This window comes from Macaca fascicularis, chromosome 5 (assembly GCF_037993035.2).
Source record: "Macaca fascicularis isolate 582-1 chromosome 5, T2T-MFA8v1.1".
NCBI lineage: Eukaryota > Metazoa > Chordata > Mammalia > Primates > Cercopithecidae > Macaca > Macaca fascicularis.
This window is the reverse complement of record NC_088379.1, coordinates 41459909-41467389: the sequence shown is the minus strand read 5'-3', so window position 1 is coordinate 41467389 and position 7481 is coordinate 41459909. Positions and strand designations below refer to the sequence as shown.

Below are 7481 nucleotides of genomic sequence, written 5' to 3'. Positions count from 1 at the left end.
TAAATCTTCATTCTTAAAAATCATTATTCTTTTAACAGTGTGGAAAGGAAAGGATAAATAACTTTCAAAATAATTGCAGGTGGCAGCCCTTCCTACTCAAGAGACTACACTAAAATAGCTTGTTTAAAAAAAAATCACTTATACTAGAAATTAACAAATGGAATTTGCAATTAATAACACAATACCATTTATATTAGCACCCCCAAAATGGAATACTTGGGTATAAGTCTAACAAAATATATACAAGATCGATATAAGAAAAACTGTAAAACTCTGAAGAAAGACATCAAAGAACTAAATTCTTGTTCATGGACAGGAAGACTCAGTATTGTCAAGATGTCAGTTCTTCCAAACTTGATCTATAGATTCAACAAGATTCCAATTAAAATTCCAGCAAGTTATTTCCTAGATATTGACAAACTGAGTCTAAAGTTTATATGGAGAGGCAAAATACCCAAAATAGCCGACACAATATTGAAGAAGAACAAAGTTGGAGGATCACACTCTCTGACTTCAGTACTTATTATAAAGCTATAGTAATCAAAATAGTGTAGTATTAGTGAAAGAATAGGCAAATCAATAGAACAGAATAGAGAACCCAGAAATAGACCCACGTAAATATAGTCAACTGATCCTTGACAAAGGGACAAAGGCAATACAATGTAAAAAAATAAAAATCTCTTCAACAAATGGCGCTGGAACAACTGAACGCGCACATACAAAAAAAAATGAATCTACACATACCTTATATCCTTCATGAAAATTAGCTCAAAGTAGATCACAGACCTAAATGCAAAACACAAAACTGTAAGACCCCTAGAAGATAATATGTAAGATAATCTAGATGACCTTGGCTGGGTGCGGTGGCTCACGCCTGTAATCCCAGCACGTTGGGAGGCTGAGGTGGGTAGATCACAAGGTCAGGAGATGGAGACCATCCTGGCTAACACAGTGAAACCCCATCTCTACTAAAAATACAAAAAATTAGCCGGGCGAGGTGGCGGGCGCCTGTAGTCCCAGCTACTCAGGAGGCTGAGGCAGGAGAATGGTGTGAACCCGTGAGGCGGAGCTTGCAGTGAGCCGAGATTGCACCACTGCACTCCAGCCTGGGCGACAGAGCGAGACTTTGTCTCAAAAAAAGATAATCTAGATGCCCTTGAGTTTGGCAATAACACCGAAGACACTATCCCTGAAAGAAAGAACTGATAAGCTGGATTTCATTGAAATCAAAATTTTATGCTCTGTGAAAGGAACTGTGAAAAAAATAAGCCACAGACTGGGAGAAAATATTTGCAAAAGACATCTGATAAATAATTCCAAGACTGTTATCCAAAATATATAAAGAACTCTTAAAACAACTATAAGAAAACAAACTTCTCAATTAAAAAATAGGCCAAAGACTTCAACGGACACTTCACCAAAGAAGATATACAGATGTAAACAGGCACATGGAAAGATGCTCTGCATCATATGTCATGAGGAAACTGCAAGTTGAAACAACAATTATATATCACTACATACCTATTAGAATGGCTGTAATTCAGAATGACAAACACCAAGTGCTGGTGAACATGTGCATTAATAAGAACTCTCATTTATTGCTGGTGAGAATGCAAAATGGTACAGGCATTTTGGAAGACAGTTTGGCAGTTACTTACAAAATTAAACATGCTCTTACCATATGATCCAGTGATCATGCTCCTTGGTATTGATGCAAATGAATTGAAAACTTACATTCACACAAAAACCTACACACAAACGTTTCTAGTAGCTTTATTCATAATTGCCCAAACTTGGAAGCAACCAAGATGTCCTTCAGTAGGTGAACGGATAAACTGCTACATCCGGAAAATGGAATATTATTCATCACTAAAATGAGCTATCAAGCCATGAAAAGACATGGAGGAAACTTAAATACATATTACATGTGAAAGAGGCCAGTTGGAAATGGCTGTATGATTCCAACTCTGACATTTTGGAAAAGACAAAACTATGGCGATAGGAAAAGGATCAGTGGTTGCCAGGGTTGAAGGGGTAGGGAGGTATGAAAAGGCAGAGCACAGAGGGTTTTTAGGGCACTGAAACTACTCTGTATGAAACTATAACGAGGGATACATGTCATTATACATTTGGCTAAACCTATAAAACGTACAACACCAAGAGTGGACCTTAATGTAATCTGTGGTCTGGGTGATAATGATACGACAATATAGGTTCTTCAGTTGTAACAGATGTGTCACTCTGGTGGGGGATGTTGATGATGGAGGAGGCTATGCCTGTGGTGGGGGGGAAGGGGTATCTGGGTAATCTCTGTATCATCTTCTCAATTTTGTTGTGAACCTAAAACTGCTTTTAAAAATAAATGCAATAAATAAATAACTTGAGTCCAAGGATGCTAAAATTTTAGGGATTTTAAAATTACTAAACTATATTACTTACCGTCAGCTTCTGGCCCGGTGGCTCTGTGATAGTTTTAAAGTCTTCAATATGCTTGGTGAAATAAGAAAACAGCTATTCCCATTGAATATGTGGATAACAATGAATAGCCGCAAGAACATTCTGGAAATTTAAAAGGAAAATAAGCAACATAATCATGATACCAATTTTCTTAAGTGTGTGTATGGGGGCAGGGGAGGTTTGTATTTATCTTCAAATTGTTCCAATAGGTTATCCTGTTATGTCATGGTATTGTTCTATTCATAGCACTTATATGACAATGTAATTTTATATTTGTATGATTCTTTATATCAAGTGTGTATCCCCCATGAGATTTTAAGTGGTACAATATCAGGGGACATAATTAATTCTTTACTTTCTTACATCTTTTGCCTGGCACAATACCTGGCATATTTGCATGGGGCTCCAAAATATTTTTTTTACATTTTCATAGTGTACTTTGCCTATATATGTGTGTGTACAAAGATTATAAGCACAAGCAAGAAGTTAAGGTTTGAAGAGGTTTGTGGAAATTGACAGGCTGCTGCAGCTGTCAATTGCAGGAAGACAATGCTGTACAGCAGGCTTTCTGGTTTCTAACACCATCTCATTCTTCTCCCTCATTTGTAGAGAATTAGGCATATCCTGGCCTGTGAAGGAGAGTGAAGAGAGATGGGAAAACACTTAAAAAATAATTCCCATGTAGCTTCAATGTAATTTGAAAAGTGAGAATATATTTTAGTTACACCTGCACATAGAAATTTAAGTGTGAATCATATGCACAGTTGATAGACATGTTTAGCTTGCACACGCATGCGCACTGCCGCACACACACACACACACACACACACACACACACACACACACACACACAGAGTACATTACCTTAAATAGGTTCATAGCCTTAAATAAAGTTCATAGACTCGGAAGGCATATGGAATATGGAACCTGAATTCAACTTCCAGCCCCAGTACCTCTTGGGTGTGTCATCTTGGGAAAGTTATTTTAAAGCACTGTCAGTCTCAATTTCCTTATCTGTAAAATTATTTCTAGATTAACATAAGAACTAAAACTAACATCTTATTTGCTTTTTGTCTCCTTCTTCCTTATTTATTTCCTTGGTTTGGATTAATTCAGTATTTACGATTATTCCTTTTTATCTTCACTGTTGGCTTATTAGCTATATCTTTGTGTGTGCGTGTGTGTGTTTTAGTGGTTGCTCTATGATTTACAATATACATCTTTAACTTACTGCAGTCTACCTTGAAATAAAGTCATACCAATCTATGAATAGTGTAAGAATCTAACAACAATGTATGTCAGTTTCCTCCCTCCTGTCCTTCATGCTATTGTAGTTATATCTTCTAAATTTCCATGCTATAAGTTTTTAATTAAATTCCATTGTGGTTAAATAACATGTTTGGTAAGACTTAAAATTATTCTGACTTTATGAGACTTGTTTTATGGCCAAGCAGATGGTCTTTATTAGTAAATATTCTAAGAGCCCTTCAAAAGAATATGTGTTTTGATATTTTTGGGTGGAAAGTACTATAATTGTCAAACAGGTCACGCTGTTTGATCACATCTTGTTGTTCACATCTTCTCTATACTTACTGATTTTTCTATTCTATTGATTATTGTGAAGGAGCGTTGTGTGGGTTTATCTTTTTCTCCTTTCAGTTCTGTCTATTTTTGCTTCATGTATTTTGAAGCTCTGTTTTTAAATAGACGATAAATACTTAGGTTTATTATGACCTCTTGAAGAATTAAGTTCCCCTTTTTTCTTTTTTTTTTTTTTTGAGATGGAATCTTGCTCTGTCGCCTAGGCTCGAGTGCAGTAGGGTGATCTTGGCTCACTGCAGTCTCCACGTGCCGGGTTCAAGTGATTTTCCTGCCTCAGCCTGCGGAGTAGCTGGGATTACAGACACCCACCACCATGCCTGGTTAATTTTTGTATTTTTAGTAGAGACAGGGTTTCACCATGCTGGCCAGGTTGGTCTTGAATGCCTGACCTCGAATGATCCGCCCACCTTGGCTTCCCAAAGTGCTGGGATTACAGGCATGAGCCACTGTGCCTGGTCCCAGCTCTCTTTTGATTGGTGTTGGTCTGGTATAATTTATTCCACCCTGTTACTCTTATGTGTATCTTTATAATTACAGTGAATTTCACAGGCATCATATAATTGGGTCTTGCATTTTTAAATCTAATCTGACAATCTCTGCCTTTTAGTTGAAGTGTTTAGACAATTTACATTTAATGTGACTTGATACAGTTCAGTTTAAATCTACCATATTGCTATTGGCTTTCTGTTAATTCCGTCTCTTCTTAGTTTCCTTTTTTCCCTCTGTTCTGCCTTATTTTGGATTGTATACTTTTAATGATTCCATTTTATGTTTTTTGTATATTTATGAGGCATACCTCTTTTTTTTTTTTTTTTTTTTTTTACTGATTGCTTTACAGATTAGAGTACATATCTTCAACTTATCACAGTCTGCCTTCAAGTAGTGTCATACCACCTTACTGTCATAAGGACCTCCTAACAGTATACTGTTTTTCTTCTGCTAGGACTCTGCTGTTTCTTCTTCTGCTGGGACTGCTAGTACATGTTTCTTCTCTGCTAGTGCTATTATCATACATTTTATTTTACATTTGATATATACCACACAATCTAATGTATCAGGATTTTTGCATTAAGCAGTTAACTATCTATTAAGGTAATTTTAAAAATAAGAAAATATCTCATATTTAATCACACATGTTGGTCTTATAATTCCTTTGTGTAAATGCATATTTCCATCTGGCTTCATTTTCCTTCTGCCTGACGGACTTGCATTTCTTGTAGTATATTTTTTAAAAGTACTTTAACATTTCTTGTGTATAGGTCTGTTGGTGATGAATTCTTCCAGCTTTGTGTGTCTGAAAGTTTCTTTATGTTATCTTCATTTTTGTAAGTTATTTTCACTGAGCATAAATTCTAAGTTGAGAATTTTTCTCATTCAACATTTTTTTTTTTTTAAATGGAGTCTCACTCTGTTGCCCAGGCTGGAGCGCAGTGGCATGATCTCGGCTCACTGCAACATCCGCCTCCTGGGTTCAAGAGATTCTTCTGCCTCAGCCTCCGAAGTAGCTGGGATTACAGACACACACAACCACACTCAGCTAATTTTTGTATTTTTAGTAGAGATGGGGTTTCACCATATTTGGCCAGGCTGGTCTCAAGCTCCTAACCTCGTGATCCACCTGCCTCGGCCTCCCAAAGTGCTGGGATTACAGGCATGAGCCACCACACCTGACCTCGTTCAACATTTTAAAGGTGCCATTCATTCCATTTTCTTCTGGCTTGCATAGTTGCTGATGTGAAGTTTCCTATATTTTTAATCTAAGTACTTCATGTCTAAGCATCTCTGTACCCATGTGTCCTTTTTTCCTCTGGCTACTTTTAAGATTCTTATCACTGTTTATCAAGTTTGATTATGATCTGTCTTGGTGTGGTTTTATCTAAATTTCTTTTACTGGGGTTTGTTGAACTCTTGGATCTGTGAGTTTATATTTTTCATCATATTTGGAAAAATTTTCAGTCACTGTTTCTTCAAATGTAATTTCTGTCTTCCTTCTTCCTCCTCTTTTTCTGGCACTCGAGTTACATGCTGTGGAAGGCAGAATAATGACTCACCAAGATGTCCACACATGTTAATCCCCAGAATTTGTGAGTATGTTAGATTACAGGGCAGAAAGGATCTTACAGGAAGATTATCTTGGATCATCTGGGAGGGCCCAAAGTAATCACAAGGGTCTTAAAAAGAGTAGGTTTGAGTGATGCAATGTGAGGATCCCATGCTGTTTTTGAAGATGGAGGAAGGAAGTCATAAGCCACAGAATACTGGAGTCTCTAAAAGCTGGAGAAGACAAGGAAATAGGTAGAAGTATAAAATAATTTTGTGTTATTTTAAGGGGCCAGGTTTGTCGTAATGTTTTACAGTAGCCATAGCAAACTAGTACACACATATATTAGACTAATTGATATTTTCCCATAGATCACATGGACTCTGTTTATTTCTTTTCTGTCTTTGCTTTATTTTGGATAAAATATCCAAAATATTTGTGTATTGCTTCAAGTTCACTGATCTTGTCTTTTGCTATGCCTAATCTGCTATTAATTCCATCCAGTGTATGAGAGAGCGTCACATCTGTCCTTATTATGTTTATATCTTCATTTACATTCTTGAGCAAATTTATATTTATATGGCTTTGTTAAGGTCATCTTGTATTCTATCAGAAAAAAAAATTTCTCATCTTCAATAGTTGTTTCATTGTTGTTATAAATTATGTCTCTTCATAAGGTTAGCAAGAGCTCTGCTCCTCAAATTTTAACCTGCTTTTAAATCACCTGCAAATCTTGTTAACGCAGATTTTCTGATTCAATCGGTATGGAGTGGAGTCTGAGATCCTGTGTTTCTGACAAACTCACTGAGTGTTAAGAACTAAGTTTATTTTCAAATGTGTAGATATCCAGCTTGCTGGCTCAAGAAAAGCTCACCTTTTACAATAGACGCATCTCTAAAGATGTAGTTATTGTGGTTGTAAAACAGAGACAACTTTTTAAAGAAAGATCACTATGAATTATCTTGTAAAGGAATACATTCTTATCTACTTTATTTTTTGGGTAAATCTGTAATTGTATCCAAAGTATGATCATAAAATAACATCAGTAGTATTTTTAACAAACATGGAAGAGCAACTGAGTATTCCTTTAAAAATAATCTCTTATGAGGCTATCATCTTTTTCTACACTTGATCTTAGCCAAAAGGCCGAGAAGCGATGCTATCATCTTTTTCTAACAACGTCATCATCTTTAGGATATGTTTAAGATACTGCTTGGGAGTTACCTGAGGTATGTGGGACCAATTTTTAAAATAGGCTTGATGGCATAATGGATATCTTTATCTTTTGAAGATAAATTTGATTTTTTGGAGGCAGTCAAAACTAGTTGGACTAACAACTGATGAATATGGTAGATTGGTAAACTGGCTATTATTATTTTGG

At 36.2% G+C, this 7481-nt stretch overlaps 1 pseudogene; it reads right to left on the bottom strand.

The window, feature by feature from the left end:
• Positions 1 to 7120: 7120 nt before the first annotated feature.
• LOC123573841 (U2 spliceosomal RNA) lies at positions 7121 to 7258 on the bottom strand (annotated as a pseudogene).
• Between the last annotated feature and the right edge of the window lie 223 nt (positions 7259 to 7481).